This window comes from Diceros bicornis, chromosome 26, assembly GCF_020826845.1.
Source record: "Diceros bicornis minor isolate mBicDic1 chromosome 26, mDicBic1.mat.cur, whole genome shotgun sequence".
Classification (NCBI taxonomy): Eukaryota; Metazoa; Chordata; class Mammalia; order Perissodactyla; family Rhinocerotidae; genus Diceros; species Diceros bicornis.
The window spans coordinates 29,628,552-29,652,112 of NC_080765.1; the positions used below are offsets into that span (position 1 = coordinate 29,628,552).

A 23,561-nucleotide genomic window follows, 5' to 3' on the forward strand; every position below is an offset into this window, starting at 1 on the left:
AAAATTTTGAGAGAAGCTGGGGGCAGGAGAGAGGCAGGGAGGTATAGCATCTTACCCATAGAGGAACAAGGATAAGAAATACATTCAACTTCTCTTCAGAAATAGTGAATATAGAATGAAATATTTAAAGTGGTACAAGAAAGGAACCATCAACCTAGATTTCTGTAACCAGTGAAATTATCCCTCAAAATAACACCACAGAGTAAGGAAAATTATCAAGGGTAATGAGGGGCATCACTTTAACGGTAAAGAGGTCAATTCTCCAAGAAGACTTAGCAATCCCTAATGGGTACGTATTAACAAAAGAGAATCAAAATACATGAGGCAAAAACTGATAGAATTCCTGGGAGAAAAAGATGAACCCATTATTATAGTTGGAGACTTCAAAAGCCTCTGTCAGTCATTGACAGATCCAGCTTACAGAAATTCAATAAGAACACAGTTGAACTGAACAGCATCTTCAAACAACTGGATCTACTGACGTATGTAGAAGACTTCATCCAACAGCACAATATACATTCTTCTCAAGCTCACATAGAACATTCACTCAGATAGACCATATTCAGGGCCATAATATAGATCCTAGCAAATTTAAAGTAAAGAAATCATAGAAACTATGTTCTTAGACCACAATGGATTTAAATTACAAATCAGTAACAGAAATATAGCTGGAAAACTACAAAAAATTTGGAGACTGAACAACACACTTTTTAAAGAACACTTGGGTCAAAGAAGACGTCTCAACAGAAATTTAAAAATAATTCAATATAAATGATAATGAAAATAGGACTTATTAAAATTGTGGGATGCAGTGAAAGCAGTATTTAGAGGGAAATTTATAGTACTGAATGTAAATAAAAGGTTCAGTGACTACCAAAATTCCTACTTATTTATGATTAAAAGTCTATCCATAAAGTACTTTAGTATACTCACAGCAAGGACAGTTCTCCAGAGGAAAATGAAAAATGCAGAAGTTCCCAAAGAAGTAATAATAACGGTCAACTTCCACAGAATTCCAAAAACATCAGGCCCAAGATGGAAATAGTCAGGCAGAATATGGACTGGCTGAAATAATATTGGAGATCATGAAGAACCTCAAAGACATTTACCATACACCTGTCACAAAGAGTCATCTTTACATGACTCTGTATTCATTAAATGTATTCATTAAAATGGTGCTGTTATACAAAAATTACACCACACTTAAGCTGTAGGAAAAAAATCTAATACAAACACTGTTAGAGATTTTATTTTGCTGACAAACACATTGCAAATATTTTTAAATAGTTAGAATGTAAACTATGAATTTATAAACCAATTAAAATTGAAAAATAAGTAAAATCAAACTTATAGTAGAAGGGAGGCCTAGGTCTTCTATTCTATACTCAAGAAGTACCTGGATAAAATTCTTTGGAACATCTCCAAAAATATGCCCAAATGTATGGAAGAATGGGAAAAAATAACAAGCAAAAATGTGTGTTAAAGATACAAATGAGAATAATATAGAGAGAGATGTTTATGGACATGCACATAACTGAGAGACATGGGCAGCTGCTATTATAATAACACTGGGATTATTACTCCCACAAAAGTTAATTCCAGATTTTTGTTTAGTCCCAAGTTTCTAAAACTATTGGGGTTTTCTTTCAGTGTTCACTTTGATCCTGAACCAGAGCGCATAATGTCAGTTTTCTGAAGTACATAAAGATTTGCATAATAGTGTGATCTTGTATATTATGATTAAAACTATGAGAATTGAAGTTAGTTAAAAACACACTTTCCAATAGCCAATAAAAAGAATTCACATTCGCATTTTACAGTATTGCACCTAAATCAATTAATAGCAACCATGAAAATTAATTTGTAAAAGAATACAAATTTCTAGAATATATGTTCACCAAAACAAAAGGCAAATGTCTTTTTACAAAAACTAGATCTATAAGCATTTTAGAAGAAAATAAACTCACAATGTAATTCATACTAATCCATACACCAAGATTCAGTTTTCTGCAAGTAAAACTTCTCTAGAAAGTAGCCTCTGAAACCTATAACGTTTTCATCTTCAGCCCTCACAGCTGGGGTCAGTAAAATGTGTGCTCATGGGAAACATACAGTCTTTGAGTCACCACTGTCTGAGAGACAGCAGTAGCTCTCAGCACAATGGTTAAACATGTGGATCAAATGCACAAAAAAGACAAAGACCATCTGGTCACTACCTGGTAAAACATCCCCACTCACGGGCACTCTTGTTACATCTGGCAACTGTTGGGAACTGAAATCAGTAGTTCACTCCTACCTAGATTAGATCCAACGGGGCCAATAAAGCTGAGGTTCTGATATTCAATGACAATGAGCATGGGTGGATGTGGGAAATGAAAGACAAGTGAGTTTATCCAGGTGTTCAAAGATGAGATAGGAAAGAGGCTTAACTGCATGAGAATGCAGCCTAGGTAGAGGGGGGAAAATTCCAATAAAGACTATCAAGAAATTTCCTCCTTCATAGACTCAAAGGAAACAGAATAGACTCTTCTTTGATTGGAGGTAATCGTTGGGATGATTCCTGACCACTGGACCTTTCAAGATTCCTAAGAATCTGCTGCATGCCAATCAAAACAAATCTACTTATCTCTAAGGGCTGTTCTCAGTCTTTCTTTTCCTCTGTCTCCTCTGAGGGTAGAGGTGTTTTTTAATGAGAGAGTGAAAACTTGCACAGTAGGAATCTGGAATTTCTTTAATTTTGGACAATCCTAAAGACATTAAGGACCCTTTTTGCTTTGAGTAAATCAACACTCTGGACATGAATACTTTACTAAGGAAAGGATAACTCATTCACCTCCTGGGCATGTCACTCCTAATGATTTCCCCGTTATAAACATCCCAGCAGGATGCAGCCACTTATTTTCTGATGGACTTCTCAGGGCTCCCATCAACCTGGTTGAACACAGAGTCCCTGGGGGCAGCTTCCAAGAGCAGAAAGGAAAGGATGACTCAGAAGTTGCTAAAAGTCAACAAGCCAGAAAGCACAGAGCACAAGTGACATTTCCCTTTTTAACAGACTAGCACCAACACCAACGCTTAGACACCACTGTTCCCAGGGCTGCCAGCCTTCACATATATGAATCACGTACTCACAGGGAAACAAACTACACATGAGATGGACCCTACACCTGCAGGGCTTGAAGCAGGATCTTGACAAGGCTTCCAGGAGCCGAACTCCCATGACTCCTATTAAATAAGAGTTCCTTACATTTTTAAAAACAACTTTATTGAGATATAATTCATATATCATACAATTCTCCCATTGAAGACTTACAACTCAATGGTTTTTAGTATATTCACAAATCCTTCCTTCTTGATGCTATAAAGTTACTATTTTCAGGTTTCCATCCTATCAACCCTGCTGTGTTTGGTCCAAGCAATGCTGACAGGACCCAGAACTTGATGTGGAATGCTGTGGCCAGAACCCATTCAGGCTGGTCCATCAACCTGTATTAAGGTCCTCAGTCTTCAGGAATGTCTGAGTTCCCATCACAGATTCCATGAAAAAGCTGTTACTTAACCACCATGTGAAAGAGCCCAATAAAAAGGAGGAAACATCTGATGTCCAATGTTTACTCACGTTTGTGTCTGGGTAACCGGCAAACCCGAGCAGGAGGAGCCAGAAGACCAACCTCCGCACCTCCATGTTCTGGTCCTTTCAGGGGACCTGTGGTCAGGAGGAAGGAGGTGGGGAGGAAGGGATGCAAAGGGGGTGAGGGGAGGGGTAGGGTGAGGGTGAGGGGTGGGGTGGGGAGTGGGTCCGGGGAAGGTTGGAATTGGGGGTGGGATTGGGGAGGGGGTGTGGCAGGAAGGGCGGTTTTGGGCACCTGGGAGGAGAAGAAGAAGGGGGTCAGGGAAAGTACTGGGTCAGATCAAGTCCTAGAAGGGAAGGAGGAGGGTTCAGACAGGTCAGTAGGTCAGCAGGACACAAGGAGCAGTGAAGTGGACTCTCAGGAGCAGTTGGAGGGGACGAGGGCTTCGTCTTCCTCCGAGTCTTCTCCTGTCTGGGCACTGCCTTAGCAACCGCGATGCTTTATACTCCCCTTTGACCAATCCCCTGCCTTCACCCCTGGTTCATCACAGTGCACACCGTGTGACCTCACTTTTAGAATGCCCCTACCCCACCCGGTGCCTCACCAGGAGCCATCTCAACGACAGGTCCTCTCTGGAACTTTCACAGACTTTCTGGTTTCTGGTCCTTCCCAACCCAGGTCCCCTGTTCCCCACTTCTGGCACTGCCTCCTTCCTTTCTGACCTCCCAAGGTTTCCCATGGCCATTGGCTGAAAAGCATACAAAGCAAAGGATGACTTTGAAGTGAAGTGAAAGAAGAATCAAATACTCAAGTAGAGTGTACCCAGACTGACAAAAGGGTCACAGGGGACTTGGGTCTGGGAGGGGATGTTGGGAGAGGGGAAGGCTGAGGCTAGGAGGCTCCAGAGGGAGAAGGGGCCAGAGAGAAGCTTTGCCCAGGGCCCAGCTTTCTTGGGGTGTGCCCTGCTCAGAAGATGAGGTCAAATCAGCTGGCCATGGTCACACCCCTTGCTCCTCAACCTAAGACCGATGGTCAGTGATTGCTGTGGTGATGATAATATTGTCATATAATAGTCCTGCTGATGTATTATTGTTATTGTTGTTATTGTGGGAGAGGGTGAAGCCCACTCTGAGGCATGGCAGGGTCCTGAGGAGGCTCACCTCTCTCTCTCTCTTCTCCTTAGGATCTGCTAAGCCCCATGCAACACCTCCACTCTAAGTGCACCCTGTCAGGGTCCCTGTCCCTACTCTGGGCCCTTATCCCCAGAGCAACGCTACCCTGGTCACTCTCTGGCATCTTAGGACCCAGGCACAGCCTTCCAGAAGGCCCTGGCATGGGGCAGATGCCCAGCACTCAGTTTGGAATGAGGAAAACAACCCATTCCATGACAGCGTAGGTGGGGCAGGTCATGCCAGGGTCTATTCATCCTGTCTGTCTACAGTGGCCTCCACTGAGTGCCAGAGCTCTCTGTTTGTGCTGTGGGCTGGGGTGGGGGGTGAGGTTCTGGGAGTGTGTGTGTGTGCATGTGTGTTTGGTTGTGTAAGTCTGCATTACAGACCTGAGAGTCTGAGTTTCTATGTCTATGAGTATACCGATTGTGGACATGAGTTTTACTCTGTGTGTCTGTGTATATTTTAAGTGATATACATTTTTGTGATCTATTTTGAATATATCATTCCACTCTCTCCTAGCCTGTAGAGTTTCCACTGATAGCCTGATGGGGGTTCCTTTCTAAGTTATTTTCTTTTCCCTGGCCACCCTTAATATTCTTTCTTTGTCACTGACCTTTTTTTTTTTCTTTTCCCTCCAGCTTTACTGGGGTATAATTGACAAATAGGAATTGTATATATTTAAGATGTACATCTTTATATTTTGATATATATGTACATTTTGAAAAGCTCACCACACTCAAGCTAATTAACATATCCTTCACCTCACAGTTACCATTGTGTGTGTGTGTGGTGAGAACACTTGAGATCTCTTAGTAAATTTCAAGTATGTAATACATTATTAACTATAGTCACCACACTGGACATTTGGTCTCCAGAACTTATTGATCTTGTAACACACAGTCTGTTACTTTTGATCAATCTCTCCTCTTTTTCCCCATCCCCCAGCGTCTGGTAATCACCGTTCTACTCTGTGTTACCATGAATTCAGTTTTTTTTTTAATTCTACATAAAAGTGAAATTATGCAATATTTATATTTCTGTGTTTGTCTTATTTCACTTAGCATAATGTCCTCCAGGTTCATCCATCTTGTCACAAATGGCAGGATGTCTTTCTTTTTTTAAGGCTGAATAATAACCCATTGTGTATAAATACATCACATTTTCTTTATCGATACAGCCTTTGATGGACATTTAGGTTGTTTCCCATATCTTGGTTATTATGAATAATGCTGTAATGAACATGGGGTGCAGATATCTCTTTGAGATCCTGATTTCATTTCCTTTGGATATATCCCCAGAGTGGCATTGCTGGATCATATGGCAGTCCTATTCTCAGTTTTCTGAGGAACATCCATACCACCTACAGAGCATGTATGTGGGCTGGCTGGCAGTGTCTGTGGGCTGGTTGTTGAGATCCCACAGTGGTTGCTGTGAACCCCTCTCCATTTCTTTGTTCTTAGCTGCCCCCAGAGGATCCAGTCATGCTGATTCCCTCAGCAAGACAGAAGTGGGCTTTCAACCAGTGCATGGAAAGGCTGCAGAAGTGATGCTCACATTGCTCTCTTCCCCCTGGGAGAAATCGCAGGTGGAGGGGTCTCTCTCTGTGCTGAGCGGAGCCAGCCTGTGGGAAGGGTGACGCAGGTGAAGTGAAGCTGTTCTTTCTACCCTTTTCAATGCGATTGTTCTCACATTTTGTGCTCCACTGACATGATGAGACCTCACACCTGGATTCCAGAGATTTCATAAAGCTTATTTTCATCTGTGGATTGTGGTTAAATCGTGGTTTCTGTGGGCGATGACTGCTGGGCCTTTCTATCCCACCATCTTGCTGACATGCATCATTGCCATTTTACTTTGCATTTCCCTAATGACTAACGATAGTGAGCATCTTTTCCTGTGCTCCTTGTTTATTCGTAGAAATATGTCTTCTTTGCAGAATATCTTTTCTGTAGAAATGTCTACTCAAGTCCTTTGATCATTTTTTTAATTGGATTTCTTTTGGTGTTGTATGTATTCTTTTATTTTTATTGAGGTCATATTGCCTTATAACATTGTGTAAATTTCAAGTGTACATTATTATATATCAGTTTCTGCATAGACTGCATCATGTTCACCACCAATAGTGTAGTTTTTATCCGTAACCATACATATGTGCCCCTTTACCCCTTTTGCCCTCTCCCCACCCCCCTTCTCCTCTGGTAATGTCATTGACTTTTGACAGTTTTACTATAATGTGCCTTGGAGAAGGTCTTTTTATGTTGAGATAATTAGGAGTTCTATTAGCTTCATGTACTTGTATATCCAGTTCCTTCCCCTGGTTTGGGAAGTTCTCGCTATTATTTCTCTAAATAAGCTCTCTGCTCCTTTTTCCCTCTCTTCTGCTTCTGGGATACCCATCATCCTTATGTTGCTTTTCCTAATAGTGTTGGATATTTTTTGTACAATTTCTTCATTTTTAAAAAAAATCTTAGTTCTCTCTTCTCTTCCACTTAAATCATTTCTTGATTTCTATCTTCGAGCTCCCTAATTCTCTGTTCCACACTTTCTGCTCTATTTCCAATGTTGTGTACTTTATTTTTCATCTGATTAATTGTGGTTTTCATCTCCAGAATTTGGGGTTTTTATAGTTTCCCTCTCTTTGGTGAAGTACTCCTCCTGTTCATTAATTTTATTCCTGAGCTCATTAAATGTCTTTCTGAGTTTTGTAACTCATTGAGTTTCTTTATGACAGCTATTTTGAATTCTGTCAATTAGATCGCAAGCTTCTATGACTTCTAGTTTTGTTTCTGGAGAGTTGTCATTTTCTTTCTGTTCTAAGGTATTACTGCAGTTCTTCATGGTGCTTGATGAGTTGATGCTCTGCCAGTGAATTTGTGGTAGTAAACACCTTTCGTTTTGGGGTAAATCTTTTGTTACTTTGATTCTGAGTTGCCTCTGGTTGTATTTGAGAGCCTGCCCTTTCTACCCTCCACTGCCTTTAACAGTGCCCTCCTTGTGCTGCTTGTGCCTCTGAGGTTGCTGGTGCCTTGCTGCTTACAATGTTGCTGCAGTTGTGGGTGCTGCCACTGGGGTCACCAGATTGCAAGCACCTCTGCTGCTTTTGGGGTCACCTGGGTCTTGTGTTCCCCCACTGGCTCTCCACAGGCTCTCCATGGCTCGGGTGTTGCTGCCATGTGCACCACCTTCACTGCTGCTCTGGGGTTAACTGGGGTTGCTGGGAACACCACTGGTAGGCGTGCTGGTTTCATGGGTTTCACTGCTGCTGCCAGGGGCCTAGGGTCTTGTATGCATCCCCCACTGCTGGTAGGGTCAGCGTCATGGGTACCACCACTGTGGGCTGTGTCATGGGTACTGCTGTGGCTCCTGAAGCCTCAAGTCACAGGTGTCACATGCCACTGCTGGAGGAGGAGTAGGGATGAGCATGAGCACCGTTGCTGTTCCTGCAGCCTCTGGTCCCCAGCACCACTGTGCTTTTTGAAACCTCAGGTCAGGGCACCATTGCCCCTGGCAGTTGGTATCCGTGTTTTGGATTGTCACTGCTGGGAAAAGGGTAGGGAGCTGCTCCCCTAGTTCCACTGCCTCCCAGAAGCCCAGTCCACTCACCTTCAGATGTATAGATGTATGGATCTCTCAGGCATTCTGGTGTGCTGTGCAGGGAGTCCTTTGTTTGTCTGAAAGCTCTTCTCTTGGGGAAGGAAGGGACAGTTTCATGGGACTAAAGCTAAGAAAGCAGTTTCTTACCCAAGACTGCAGAAAATGACAATATTGAGAGAAAGAACTTGACTGAAAGCAAAGTGGGAAGGTGAACAGAAAAAGATCAAAAACAAATTACTGCAGAGCCAGAAATCTAAGAGTCTGCAGGAAAGAGGAAAAGCAGTGGGTCCATGCAGCTGGGGTGGGATCCAGGGAAATTACCCAAAAGACACACTGCTGTACGTTACCTGTTCTTCTTTGCTAATAGAACCATGGTGAACAACTGTGTTGACCACTATATGTAGTGATAAACACAAAGGCAGAGTCACAACTTATAAGGGGTTTGGGTCTAGACTCAGCATCTAAGATGAATATCCCATGTCATCAATACAACTCTTTAAAAAAAATCTCTTAAATAGCTCATGGATGCTATACTATCTCTTGACAAATCCAATCTAGTCAAGTTTTCCTCCAGCATTGAACCTGATTTCAATATTTTTGGTTGAACACCCATTGAAGTAATTGGCTTGCATTTGTTTTGGTTTCTCAACCTTACAGTCAATTCTGCCTAAGATAAATTGTTGTGTGTTGTGACTCCATGCTCAAGTTCTCTTAACAAACTTTACCCAAGGATCCCTTAGGGGAAATACGTACCGGTATATGTGTTGCCCAACCTCACCACAAAGTCTTTGACTCTTTATGAGCTATAAAAACCAGTGGATATCAGGTAGAGAATTAGAATTGGAGAAACTGAAATTATTCATTTATTCAATCCATGAATTCATAAAAGCACCTGCTGGATAACATCCAAGACCCCCTAAAGCCCTGGTACCTGGAAGGCAACATAATGCCAATTAAGACAGATACTGACAGAATTTAAGGAGATCCTATTGGCCTCATGGTTATAGCCTGAGAGTCAGGAAATGTCCCCAAGTCACACAGATCTAGAGAGAAAGGAGATTTCACAGTGATTTTGTAAAATCTAGGATTACAATATGTGCCAAGTCCCTAGTCTCCAACTCCACCTCCCTCACAATATAACACCAAAACCACCCACATCATTATGATGGGGATACTGAGATAAGAGGGGACCTGAGGCACCTGGAGGGCTGAAATTGGGTCAGAGGCCTACAGGCAGGTGTTTAACAGATGTTGTGTTCTAATGCAAATATCAGAAGACATAAGCAATCAAGGAAAGCTAAACACAGATTTAGGACCATACAGAATCAACTTGTCTTAAAGAGATCAAAGAGTGCAGGAATTGAGAACAGGTTTGAAGTTCTCTATCTAACGTCATTTCCAAATCTGTGTTCATTGTAGGTCTCCACACAGTAAGTGTGATATCTGATCTCTACTCTGTGTTGGTCACTAGATTGGGAGAAAGGAAGGGTTCAAAGATGAGTCAGGTGTGAACTTTACCCTCAAGAAGTCCACAGGGTAGTCAGAGAGCCAAGACAAGCCTATGAATAACTGTAGTGCATGGCAGAAATTGTAGCTCCTTAGGAGAAAGCATTACGGGGCTCAGAGGACAGAGCAGTCATTTCCAAAAGAGAGGGGCATATAAAGGATTGGAGGTGAACTCTGTATACGGGATTTGATTATGTGGAGGTGAGAGTGGAAAGAGCATTCAGAGCAAAAGAAACAGAGTAAACCAAGGCAAAGCCTGGAAGAGAAAAAGCAAGAGGATGTACAGAGCACAGGGCTAGTTTGGTTGAAGTATAAAGTGTGGAAAGAAAAAAAATGAGAGTGAGGGTGAGGTCAGATGGCCTTGAATATCAGAAAAGAATATGGTCTTTATCATGACAGCAGTGGGGAGCCATTGAAGGATTTTTTTTTTAAGCAGGAAAATATGATAATCAGAACAGAGTTCTAGAACATGAGATGGTTAGAGCAGGAGGCAATGGCAGAGGCAGTTTAGCTCATAACAGCCAGAATAACAGTCCTGCACCTTCCCTAGCCCTCCTGCTCTGCCATCTAAATCTGGAGAATTCCCTGGTGCCACTACTTTACTTTGGAGAAGCTCTGACTCTAAAGAATTATTTGCTCCCAGCACAATAGCAAGGGAAGTGTTGAGCACTGAGATGGCTCTGGCATTAAATGGATAAGCATTCAAACCTCAATTTTGCCAATGAGTCGGTGTGACCTTAGGCAAGTCATTTCACCTCATGATACTTCAGTGTCTTCATTTGTAAAATGGGATAATGCTGTATTTTGTAGACTCCAAGATGCACCTTTTCTTTTACATTTCACTCTCTTAAAATCAGAAAGTGCCTTACTATCAAAGCATGCCCAAGTTTAAGTAGCATTACTTTGTGATGTCTTGATGAATCACAGAGCAATGGTATGACTTACAATTGATGACATCTTAGACTGAATAAATACAATAACATCTACCTCCTAAGGGTGTGAGATTTAAACGAGCTATTGTACATAGCATGCTTAGCTAAATGCCTGGCCTGAGGCTGGAGATTAATAACAGTAGCTAACATAACAGGGGGAAGAGGCAGCATGACATGGTGCTTAGGAGCCCATTGTCTACATCAAGGTTCAAATTCCAAGTCGGTACTCACCGCCTTGGACTAGCTATTTCATGTCTATGAGACAGTTCTCTCATCCATAAAAATGCCAATCCTATAGGGTTTTTGTAAGAATCAAATTAGATACAATTTGAGGTAAAATTTAGCAACATCTCTCAAGATTGCAAATGCACATGCCCTTTTATCCAGCAGTCCATTTCTAGGAATTTATCCCACAGATACACTGCCATACATGCAAGCTGTCATCACCACAAGGACAGCTGTTGCAACGCAATATTTAACAGCAAAAAGGTTGGGTTTGGGGGCTGGTTAAACAAACAATGGTACATCTATCCAATGGGATATTAGGCTACCATTTAAAAAATATAGCACTGCTATACGTTTGATATGGAAAGATCTTCAGTATGCATTGTTCAGGAAAACAAGCAGCGCAGAACAGTGTGTAGAGTGTGCTGCTATTTGTATAGAAGAAAGTATTTAATATGTTAACATGTGTGAAGCACTGAACACAGTACTAGATATGTAGTGTAAGAGCCTAAATATACAAATGGACAATGGCCAGACCACATATCAAAATAGAATTCTGACCCATAACCTGCAGCAAACAGCCAGGGAAACCAACTCATTATCTACAGTAACCAGACCAGGAAGCCATCCTGCTGTCTCTAAATCAGACTTGGAAGAAGTCAGACCACTCTTTCCAGCAACCAGCCCAGGAAGCCAAACAATAACCCCTGCAACAATCAGCCCCAAATGGCCAGAAATTAATTAATAACTGACAGCTTCCTAAGTTTTGTCCTGCTTCTAACATAGGACCAACCAGAGACAGCCAAATGTGCACCCCTAACCAATCACATAGAATGCCCACCTCTAGTTAGCCCACCTACAGCTTCCCCACGCCAACAGCCTCCAATCAGGGCACATCTAGATCGTTTCCTTTTGTCCACTATAAAGCTTTCCCAGTCCTCTGCCTGCCTTGAATCTCTGCCAAAATGCAAATGATAGTGGCTGACTCCCTTGCTATAGCAAACTCTGAGTAAATAGCATTTGCCTGGTCTCATTTGAATGGCTTTATTTCCACAAGTTCATGCTTGATTCCTAGCAATTCTTGTTGTTGCTAGTAACAATGCAAGAGAATTCAGATGTTTTTCCTATTTCTCTTTAGACAGTGGATGGACTTTCAGCCAACAGATGTCTTGTGGTGTTTGGGTGACACCCTTGGTGGAAATTTGTCTCTGAATAATGTCTTGGGAACTTGGCTCCAAGGAGCCTGTGTGTTTCTGTATCACATGCCAGCCTTCTGCCTGAGTCTCTTATAAATATAAGACCAGTTCCTGTGTGGGCCGGAGCAAAGGCCAGAAAGGAAGCTTTAGCAATGGCCCAGTGACTCAGGCGCACCATGGGGTGAATCAAGAATTAAATTGGAAATGTGATCCTGACCTGAAGATGTTCTCCCTCCTTCTGAGAGCAATGTCCTCGCACTACTCTAGGCTCTTTGGAATCAGGAGGACTTGGCTGCTTCAGCTGAATCACTGAAAAGGAAACATTTAAAAGAGAATAATGGTAATGAAGATGATAATATTAATATCAGCTACCTTTTATTGACCATGTACTGGCACTTAACATGCATTATTTTATTTCATCTCCCCAACAACCCTGTGAGGTAGAAACTGGGGAAACTGAGGCTCAGAGAGGTTAACTAACTAGCCCAAGGAATCAGAGGTGGAACAAGAAATAAAACCGAGTCTATTGGATTCCATCACACAATCTCTAAACTGCTGTGTTAATCTCTAAACTACTTTCACAATTCAAAATTTTACTGACAACATCCAGGCTTATTACTCAAAGCAATAAAGATCTAAGCAAGGGGTTTCTGGGATCCAGAAGTAAATGCCATGCTGTGTATCCATTCAGTTATTGGGTGATTAACATGATAGCTCCTAGATCCAGATAGGTAAAGCTAAATCCTCTTCCAAGGCTCGTTAAGATAAAGGACTTGCTTCAGCTGAGTCTTGAAGTTAGTGATCCTCTCTCCTGGACGTTTGCCCCTAACAGTCTCATTGTCTTTCCCATCTTCACACATAGATTTTGTTTTTCCTTCCTTGGAGACCCAGGCCCTGTCCAGGTTTCCCATCATCACTCTATCTAGAAATCCAGGGACGCACCAGGAACTGCTTCAGCACAAGTGTTTTGCCAGGTAAGAGAGGATCTCTCCAGAGAGTCCACTTCCACTCGTGGTACCATAAATGAGACCAGGAACCCTCAATTTATTGAAATAGATCCAATTCTACCCTTCATTAACACATCCATCTTGTTGCCATTATGACAATAACTCCATTATGTTGTGGGACTATTTTCATTCCCCTGAGACTTCTGAAGTCCATATCTTCTGGCTCCAAAGGAGTCCAAAATATAAAATTAATTGTAATCAAAATGTTGGATGTGTTTAATTAATTTGTAATTATACCTCCCTCTAAAAAGATAAACATTAAAGACAAATATATTACATGTTAAAAAAAAAGGTAAACATTAAAGAAAAAGACGACCTCCCCTATTGGAGATAGATCCTTCTAGATCTTTTTAAAATAACTGTATATCTAAATCTCTATATATATATCTATCCCCATCAAAGTACATTCTAACATTGGGGAGAGATTATGTAGAAGGTATCATTCTGTATATCATGGTGAAGTTTGCATTTTTCACTTCACACTGTACCTTAGAGCTTTATTCAGGATAGTATGTGATCATATATCTTATTCTTTTTTATTATTGCATAATGTTTCTTCGTATGGAAAAATTATAGTCTAATGAGCCTAGAGCCTATCAAAGATACTTGGATTTTTTCCACACTGCTAAAATGAACATCTTTGCATATACTCTAGAATCCTCTAGAATACCTGAGAAGTGGAATTGCTTATCATCATCAATAAAGATTAATGAGAAATCACAGGTCTAAAGCATTGTATGAAGCCTCTGAGTTTGCTAAATATTCACTTAGCTCTAAATTTCACTGTAGCTATGTGGACAAAGACATATATTCTACAGAAGAGAGCATTTGTGGTAGGAAATATTAGCGTATTACATTATGATTACAGGAAGAAAGCACATGACCTAATTTACTGGCATTTTATGGAGCAGCAAAAAATACAGTTATGCTCAAATATGGCGTATCTTCATTCACCAACATGCCATCACCTTATGAAATGTCTAGATTATTTCTTACACTCTTAAAAGAAAAGCATTTAAAAATTTCAAAATAGTCAACTCTCACTTGTGCCCTGAAATTAATGATAACACGAAGGCAAAGACATAATGGCGCTTTTGGAATTCATTTAGAAACAGTTCTCCACCTTTGATCTGTCTTAGTCTCAGGAGATGACTGGGTAGTCAGATATTATCTAATACAGATGAGCTACCAGGTAACCACTAATTGACACTCTCATGTTCAAAATACACATGGTCACTCTGCCTCTATTTGAGATGACAAAGAATTTTGATCCAATATTCTTCCCACATCTGACTCTTTCACCATCACCAAAATCAAATACACATAAAATGTATTATGGGTTTATAAAGGGTGTTCACTATTATGTTATCTATGCCTGGGGCCCCATGAAAACTTCTCATAATATCCAGAGACTTTGAGCCCAGTTTGTAAAATAAGCAGCTCTCTTTTTATCCTCAGAGTTCAGAAAAGTAGATTCTACTTTATAATATCATTTCTGACACATCCATCACACACCTCAGGCTTTGGAGAGGTAAAGGAAACTCAGAAGGGTTTCTTCAGAAGGCTGGCTTCCTTCCATCAGTTAATACTATCATTTGATTGATTCACTTTTAACACTAGTGCCCCTTCTCAAGAAAAGTAAGTAAGAGTATTCACAGAATTTGATCCAAATGGGATGTCTGAACAGATTATCTAACAGAATGGTAATAAGAACATCAACTACCACTTAATGAGTGCCTCCTATATATGTGACAATACATGCATCATTTTTCCAAGATTCTTCCTTACAACAGACCTACTATTGGTAGAAGTATTCACCAAGTCTAAGAACAAGTTTTGGTCACTTCTGCTACAGATTCGAGAGTGAAGCATTGTGTGGCTACAGGAAGATCCAACAGCCCTGGAAACAAATCACTAAGCTGGACATCTATGAAGGCTATGGGCAGACTAAAACTGTAGGTTGATGCTGATTTGCCATTCAGCCAGATGACCAAACTTGTCCATCCACTACATAAATGCACTGTCAAAGCACCAGGCACACACTAGAAATGTAGTTAGCTGGATCTTAAACGTGGGAAGAGAAATTGGCTTAAACTAAAGGGATCCCTCTTCCATCATAAGACAAAGGATCATGGGTACAGACAAATATAAGCTTGTAGATTCCACAGCAGGAAGTTCAGCTGGTTTCCACCTGATGATTCCTATGTTCTCTGTGAAGTATGACTCAGTGTCATCTGATGAGAATGGGAAAAATGGTGCGGTAGAAGTCTGAGTGGACAATGTTTAAAATTATCATTGTTGAAAATAGAAGAGAGAGCAGATGCCAGAAATGCTACAGAAATGGGTGATGATAAGGACACATTTGGGGTTAATGATCATCCATCTTCAAAGTCACTGTCTAGGTAGTATGATTTTCTCCAATGTCACTCCTAAATATCAGAGAAATATTCTCTAATATTAGAGAAAATCACCCTAAAATATTGCAGAAAATCACAGATACAAGTGGAGAGCAGGAATGACCTAGGATTAAGGTTTTGTCAAGAAGGTACAATAAAAGGGAAGTGGGCAAGGAATCTAGGGATATTGGCAAGAAAATGGTTAAAGTGAAGGACTAAGAATCTAAGCTGATTAGGCAAGGAAGTGAATTCAAGAAAAAGGCAGATCAATGGTGAGAAGACAAGGTACTGAAGGTGTTAGTAGAGCTGGAAGGACTGAAGGTGACTGTCTTAATCTGCTGGGGCTGCCAGAACAGTACCATAGATTGAGCGGCTTAAACAACAGATATTTATTTCTCACAATTCTAGAGGCTGCAAGCCCAAGATCAGGGTGCCAGCACAGTTGGGTTCTAGTGAGAGGTCTCTCTCTGGCTTGCAGACACCTGCCTTCTGTGGCCTCACATGGTGGAGAGAGAGAGAGACTAAGCTTTCTAGTATCTCTTCTTATACCAGAACTAACATCATCATGAGGGCCCCACCCTAATGACCTCATCTAAACCTAATTACCTCCCAAAGGTCCCACTTCCAAATGCCATCATATTGGGGTTTAGGGCTTCAATATATGAATTTCAGGGGGACACAATTCAGTCCATAGCAGTAGTCATCAAAAAATGAGTTGCATGGACTTAAGATTTCAGAGGTGAAACATTTACAGGTGATGCCAAAGTCAAAGGCATGGCCATAGGTGGATTAAGTGTCATGAAACTCCCTGAAGGTAAAGGCCAAGGAATGAAGAGACTAGGGTGTAGGATTGGTCATCCATATAGACCTAGGAGTCACTCAGGATAATGGTGGGACATGGAGTCAAAAGAAAGATCATGAACCTCATGTTAAAAGCTTTAACGGACAAGGAATGATGGGGAGGTTGGTAAATTGCAGCAAGCAGGAGTGGCAGAGAGTGGTAACGGTAAATGGCATGAGTCTCAAAGAGACAGAGGGATTGTACATAGGGTCAGAGGGGTAATGGTCAGGAGGTGGTACTGGAAGCTCAGAGGGTGCCAAACCCAAGTAGTATGGAAGAATCAACAGCCTCCATTTAAAAGGGGGAAATGGTAACCTATTCTCATGACGAGCCAGATCTCTAGAAAGGCAAATGATGATGAAAACATTCAGTGAAGAGGAGGTAGAAGATGTGGATGTGGAAGAGTTTGTTAACCACTCAACTGATGTTCAATCTAGAGGGTACCATGAAAAGACTTGGTGGGAGAGTAAGGGTCAGGAAACAAAAAGTCCTATTCCTGTGCAACATGAGGTTAAGAAAGCAAGAGAAGACAATTAAGTAGAGGGGTTCATATAATGGATATGCTACAGATAACAGGAATGTGAGGGGGGCACATCTGGCTGGCTGTCAAAGTTTTACAAGAATTGGTCTCATTGTTCTTCTGGTGGATAGGAGCAATAGAGAATAGAGAGATGCTGTCTGGATTAATTGCATTCACTGCTAGGTGGTCCATAAAACAGGGTAACTGAGAAGCAGGAGCACACAAGATACTCTTTGAAAAAATTTAGGGGCCGGCCCTGTGGCATAGTGGTTAAGTGTGCACGCTCCATTGCGCCAGCCCGGGGTTCGGATCCTGGGTGCACACCGACGCACCACTTGTCAAGCCATGCTGTGGTGGCATCCCACATAAAGTGGAGGAAGATGTGCATGGATGTTAGCCCAGGGCCAGTCTTCCTCAGCAAAAAGAGGAGGATTGGCATGGATGTTAGCTCAGGGCTAATCTTCCCCACAAAAAAAAAAGAAGAAGAAAAGTTAACAATTTAATATCCAACATTTTTTAAGAAAACATTGAAATAGTCAACATAGGAAAAATAAGGATGTTATTGGAACTTCTTACATTTGCTTTATATATTACTATTATTTTTATCAATTACACTAAGAAGAGAATTCCATAATCTTTGCAACACCAAAGCCTTTTTATAGGGCTTAGTTCTGCCCTTATACTTCCAAAGGCATTCTGTGGTGAGTGGAAAACCCCAGCCTATCTGGAAGGAGACAAAGGATTGTCTGGATTGATTGCCCAGGATCTGTGGTTCCATATGGCTCAGGAAACACTCTCATTTAGAAAGTTAAAGAAAACTCAGAATATAAGGCTCAAATCTTCAAGACCTCATAGCCAAGTTCACACAATGGTAGGCAGGTTACAATTCAAAACTATGAAAAAGGGAACTTGAGAAGTGGCCTGATTCCATCTCAGACTCTCCCTATACCATACTCATAAATCCAGTTAAGTCCAAAGACTTGACATGTTCATCAACCTTGACTCATTGCGCTGTTTCTTCCCCCACTGATCTCATGTGAAAAATTCTGTCTAGTGAGAAACTGCATGTCATAGGCAATATTAATTTTGGCTTTATCTTTCTTTTTATGAAAGACATATATGACTGACACTCAAAATTTCTGAAATGCGCAAAGTTGACACATTGAGTTGATATGATTCCAGCAATAGCTAACAAACTTGGTATTTTTAGTTAGCCTTGCAGCCTACACAGGAGAAAATGTATACCTTCCATTCAATTGTAAAATACCAGCAGCAGCTAAAGAACCTTGCATTAGCCAGCAATATTTGGGATACAAGTAGCAGAAACCAGCCTGAGCAAAAAGGTGAAATGATAAATCCATTCTGCTGGGCAGACCATCAAGGTGGATTATGGAATCAAAGATTGAAGTAGTCATAATTTTAGGAGAAAAAATGGAACTAAATAACATCAGACCTCTCTTTGTCTCTCTCCCTCTTGTTCTCAATCTCTCTGTCTGCTTTTCTCTGTGAGTAGTTCCCTGATGAGTTTCCTCCAAAAAGCAGATATAATGGCCACTAGCAACTCTACACTCACATTTCTTCAGTTTAAGGTCTAAATAGCCTTACTTTTCCACCTCCACTTTGGAAAATTCTTGGAAAGGACTCTCATTGGCCAGGCTTCTGTCATATGCCTGTCCCTAAGACTGTGTCTTAAGAGGCTCAACCTGGGATGTTTGTTCATCCCAGGGGAGGGAGTTGAAGAACCATGATTGACAGTCTCACTGGGATTACGTGGAGATGAGGAGGAATTCTTAAAGGAAACAGAAAATAAGAGATGGGAAGACCTTCGAGGTAGAAATAAACTATAGTAACCACAGTCCACTACAGGGAGATCCCTATGGCCATCTTTGAAAATCTTGAAGAGTCTAGGGGTCCCAAGTGGATAGCATCAGGTAAATACAACTCAATGTCAACAAAAAATATTAAGTGTCTTTTATGTGCAAGACTCGGCAATAGGTGCTGGGGACATAACTATGAACAAGACAGAATCCCTGCCCTCGCAGAACACACAGTCAAGGAAACAGGCAATTGTAATATAGTAGAGAAAGCGTGATAAAGCAGAAACACAGGTTACACTGGGAGTGCATAGAAGGGACTCCTAACTGAGGCTGGGGAGTCAGATAGCTTCTCGGGATGGGAGGGAGAAGTGAATGAAGAGAGTGTTCGGGGTAGGGAAATCAGCAAGTGCAAAAGCTTGGGGCACTGAAATTGTAAAATAAAGTGAACAGGATCAGTCCTTACTCTAGTGAGTATGTTACATCTGTCTCAGAAGTCACTTGTGGGCCTTCCTGTCCCTTTGAGTTTGAACCTCCAAATCTAAAAATCTGCTAGAATGCAGGGCCCTGTCTATGATTTGTGTGAATTCTGACCTTACTTTCACATGATTTCGTCTCTCTTTTCCTACATCTGTGTGTGCTAACTCCATTTGTCCCTTGCTGTTTTCCACAAGACACAATCACATGTGTGAATTCACAAAAGAAGTAGCTTTATGGTAGTAGACTGGGGAACTGTGGAGAGGAATCCCATCACGCACTGCCCTGCCTCCTGTCATCTTGCTAATCATTCTGCCTTGCCTTTCAGAAGTCTGAGCCCCTAAACTTTCCCACAATACTCAGCACTCCAGGAAGTGTAGTCCAAGTCCTACACTCAGAATATTTCTCTCATAGGAACCAGGATCTCCAGCTAATAAGTCCATCTTCCTTGGTTCCTGTAAAATTCTGATGAATAAAAAATTATCCATCTCATTATACCCATGAGTGACTCATACAAGATTCAATTCTCAGGTCCTCCAAGATATTTGTGCTTTCCTTGGGGAGTCCCACATGCTGTGCTGAAGTATCTCTCAGCATCCTGACACAATTACCTATTTTTGAAACATTTATTATGGAAAAATGTCAAAGATATACAAAAATAGACAAAATGGTATAATGAATTCCCATGTATCCATTGCCCAATTTCATTCATTATTACTTCATGGCTAATCTTGTTTCATCATTATGCCTAACCACTTCCAGAAATCATGTTTTATCCATAGACAGTTTTAGTATATACCTCCAAAAGATAATGACTTTTTAAAAACAAACATTCTGTTATTATATCTAAAAGTTAACAATTCCCTCTTATCATCACATATCCACTGTTCACATTTTCATCCATCAAAGAAGTCATGAATGTTCTCTTGTTTCCCATTTGTTTGAATCAGGCCCGCACATTGCGATTAGTTGATAAGTCTTTCATGTATCTTTTAATCTAAGGATTTCTTCATCTCCTCTTTTTTTTTCCTTTGCAATTTGTTACTTGAGGAAACTGAGTTGTTGGTCCTTTTGAATATTTCACAGCCTGGATTTTGCTAATTGCATCCCTATGATGTTTAACATGCTCCTCTGTCCTATGTATTTGCTGAAAATTGGTAGATAGATCTAGAGGTTTAATCAGATTCCTGCCTGATTCTTTCTTTTGGTCAAGACTATTTCTTAGGTCATCTGATGCTCTTTCATCAGGAGGCATGTAATGTCTGGCTATCATCATAGCAGCCATTGGTGATCAAGGACTAGATCTATTAATTCACTGCTTTTTCAAAGATAAAAAACTTGTCCACATGTCTTTAAACAGGGGCTGCTCAGGGGCCGGCCCAGTAGTGCAGCGGTTAAGTGCTTGTGCTCTGCTTTGACGGCCCAGGATTCACAGGTTCAGATCTCAGGTGCGCACTGACACACTGCTTGTCAAGCCATGCTGTGGCGGCGTCCCATATAAATTAGAGGAAGATGGGCATGGATGTTAGCCCAGGGCCAATCTTCCTCAGCAAAAAGAGGAGGATTGGCACTGGATGTTAGCTCAGGGCTAATCTTCCTCACAAAAAAAAAAAAAAAAAAAGAGCGAGAGAGAGAAAAATAAAAAAGGGCTGCTCTGTGCCATTTCCAAAAGAATAAAACTGAAGCCAGTTCTCTACAGAAGCCATTGCCATGTTATATTGTTATATTGTCCAGGTAAGAGATTATAAATAATGATTAGGCAAGCATTGTTAATTGAGCTCTTACTAAGTACCAAGCACTGTCTTTACCACTTAGCAATGTTATTTCATTTGCTCATAGCAACAACTCTAGCATGAGGGTACCATTATCATCCCCATTTAACAGATGAGAAAATGGAGGCTTAGGAAGGTTGGGTAATTTTTCCAAGATTACCCAGCTAATAAGTGGTAATGTCCACTTTCAAACCCAAGAAGTCTGACTCCAGAGCCCATACTTCTAACTATAGTGTAAAATAATACATTTTTTTAATGCCACTATTTGGCCAAATAGCAATGATATATTTCCTCTTAAAATTTATTCTGAAATGTTACCAGAAGTCTGGAGAATGAAAAGCACTGAGCTTAGAGCTGGTGTTATAAAGATGAATTAGACAAAGTCCTTACTCTTTGAGGGGCTGAAACTACCCTAGGGGAGATAAATAAATGGAGGACAATTTAATGCAATCAGGAAGGTCATAGATAAACTGCTAAAGGAGTTCAAAAGAAGAAGAAATTCCTTTCAGCTAGAAGACCAGGGAAGAATTCTGCAAGAAGGCAGTACAAACATTCACATTCCCACTGCAAATGAACTACCCTGGGTGACTATACCTTTGTTTTAACAGTATTGCTTCTGCTCAAAAATATTTGAGGGTAATTCTTTGAGAAAGGGCCACCAAAAAAAGCAGCATCATTACTTTAAAGTTTATTTTTTTATTCAGAAATGTATTCCCCAGTTCAAGACTTCAATACCTACTTTCAGTCATGGAGAGAACAACTAGACAGAAGATCAACAAGGAAACAGAAGACTTGAACAACACTTTAAAACAACTAGATTTAACAGACATCTATAGAACACTCCACCCAACAACAGCAGAATGAACGTTTTTTTCAAGTGTACAATGAACATTCTCCAAGATAGACCATATGTTAGGTCAGGAAATAAGTTTAAGAGGACTTAAGTCATACAAAGTATGTTTTCTAATCATAACAGAACAAACTAAGAAAGCCAAAACAGAAAGAAATTTAGAAAACTTACAAATATGTGGAAAATAAACAATACATTACTAAATAATCAATGGGTCAAAGAAGAAATCACAAGGGAAATTAGAAAATACCTTGATATAAATGAAAACAAAACACAACATATCAAAACTTATGGTATGCAGCAAAAGCAGTGCTCAGAGGGAAATTTATAGCTGCAAATGCCTACATTAAAAATTTGAAAGATCTGAAATCAATAGCCTAACCTTTCACTTCAAGAACCTGAAAAAAAAAAATAGCAAACTAAACGCACAGCGAGTATAAAGAAGGAAATAATAAAGATTACCTTGGAAATAAATGAAATAGTGAATACAAAAGCAATGAAGAAAATCAACTAAACAAAAGTTGTTTCTTGAAAAGATCATCAAAACTGACAATTCTTTAAATAGAATAACCAAGAAAAAAAGAGAAAACTCAAATTATTCCTGATTTTAGAATCAGGAATGAAAGAGAAGACATTATTGCTGACCGTACAGAAAGAAAAAGGAATATAACGAAATACTATGAACAATTGTATGTCAACAAATTAGATAACCTAGATGAAAGGAACAAATTCCTAGAAAAACACAAATTACCAAAAAAGACTCAAGAAGACATAGAAAATCTGATTAGACCTATAACAAGTAAAGAGATCAACTGGTAATGAAAAACTTCCCACAAAGAAAAGCCCCAGCCCAGAGGGCTTCACTAGTCAATTCTACCCAATGTTTAAAGAATTAACATCAATCCTTCACAAACTCTTCCAAAAATATGACACCAGGATTTTTAAGGCCTAACCTCAAAATAAGGCCATAAAATGAGGCCATTCTATGAGTCCAGGATTATCCTCATACCAAAACCAAAAGCATCACAGGAAAAGAAAACTACAAACTAATATCCCTTATGAATACAGACCCAAAAATTCTCAACAAAATTCTAGCAAACCTAACTAGCAACATATAAATGGATTATACACTGTGATCAACTGAGATTATTCCAGGAATACAAGGTTAGTTCAACATATGAAAATCAATCAATATAATATACCATATTAGTAGAATAAATGACAGAAACCACATGATCATCTGAATAGATGCAGGAAAAGCATTTGATACAACACCTGTTAATGGTAAAAACCCTCAACAAACTAGAATAAAAGGGAACTTCCTTAACCTTATAAAGGGTGTCTACAAAAACTCACAGTTAACATCATACTTAATGGTGAAGGACTGAGAGCTTTCCCCCTAAGATCATGACTTACAAGGATGTTTGCTCTTGCCATTTTCATTACAAATGCTTCTTCAGTGAACATCCACGTTAACTCTTTAAATGTCATATTTTTATTATTTCCTATGGAAAAATATCAAAAGCCGAATTTCTGAGTTAAGGGCTAGGTAAATTTTTTTAAACATTGTAATATTACAAAATTTCTGTAGGGCGACAATGCATAATATTTCCAAACTTTGACACGATAACTTAAATACACTGAGACTTAAAAATCTCTTTCTTGCGGCCAGACTGGTGGCGTCGCG

General features: G+C 40.3%; 1 protein-coding gene and 1 long non-coding RNA gene across 2 annotated transcripts in view; both read right to left on the reverse strand.

Moving 5' to 3' along the window:
- The window catches only part of LOC131422557 (transport and Golgi organization protein 1 homolog), a 53,300-nt gene that overhangs the window by 21,754 nt on the left and 7,985 nt on the right, over positions 1 to 23,561 (reverse strand). The window lies entirely within an intron of this gene.
- Positions 903 to 23,356, reverse strand: LOC131422561 (uncharacterized). Its single transcript, XR_009224102.1, has 3 exons — positions 23,291 to 23,356; positions 12,415 to 12,506; positions 903 to 1,065 (listed from the first exon to the last, which is right to left on the reverse strand). It is a non-coding gene; the product is annotated as an uncharacterized LOC131422561 (long non-coding RNA).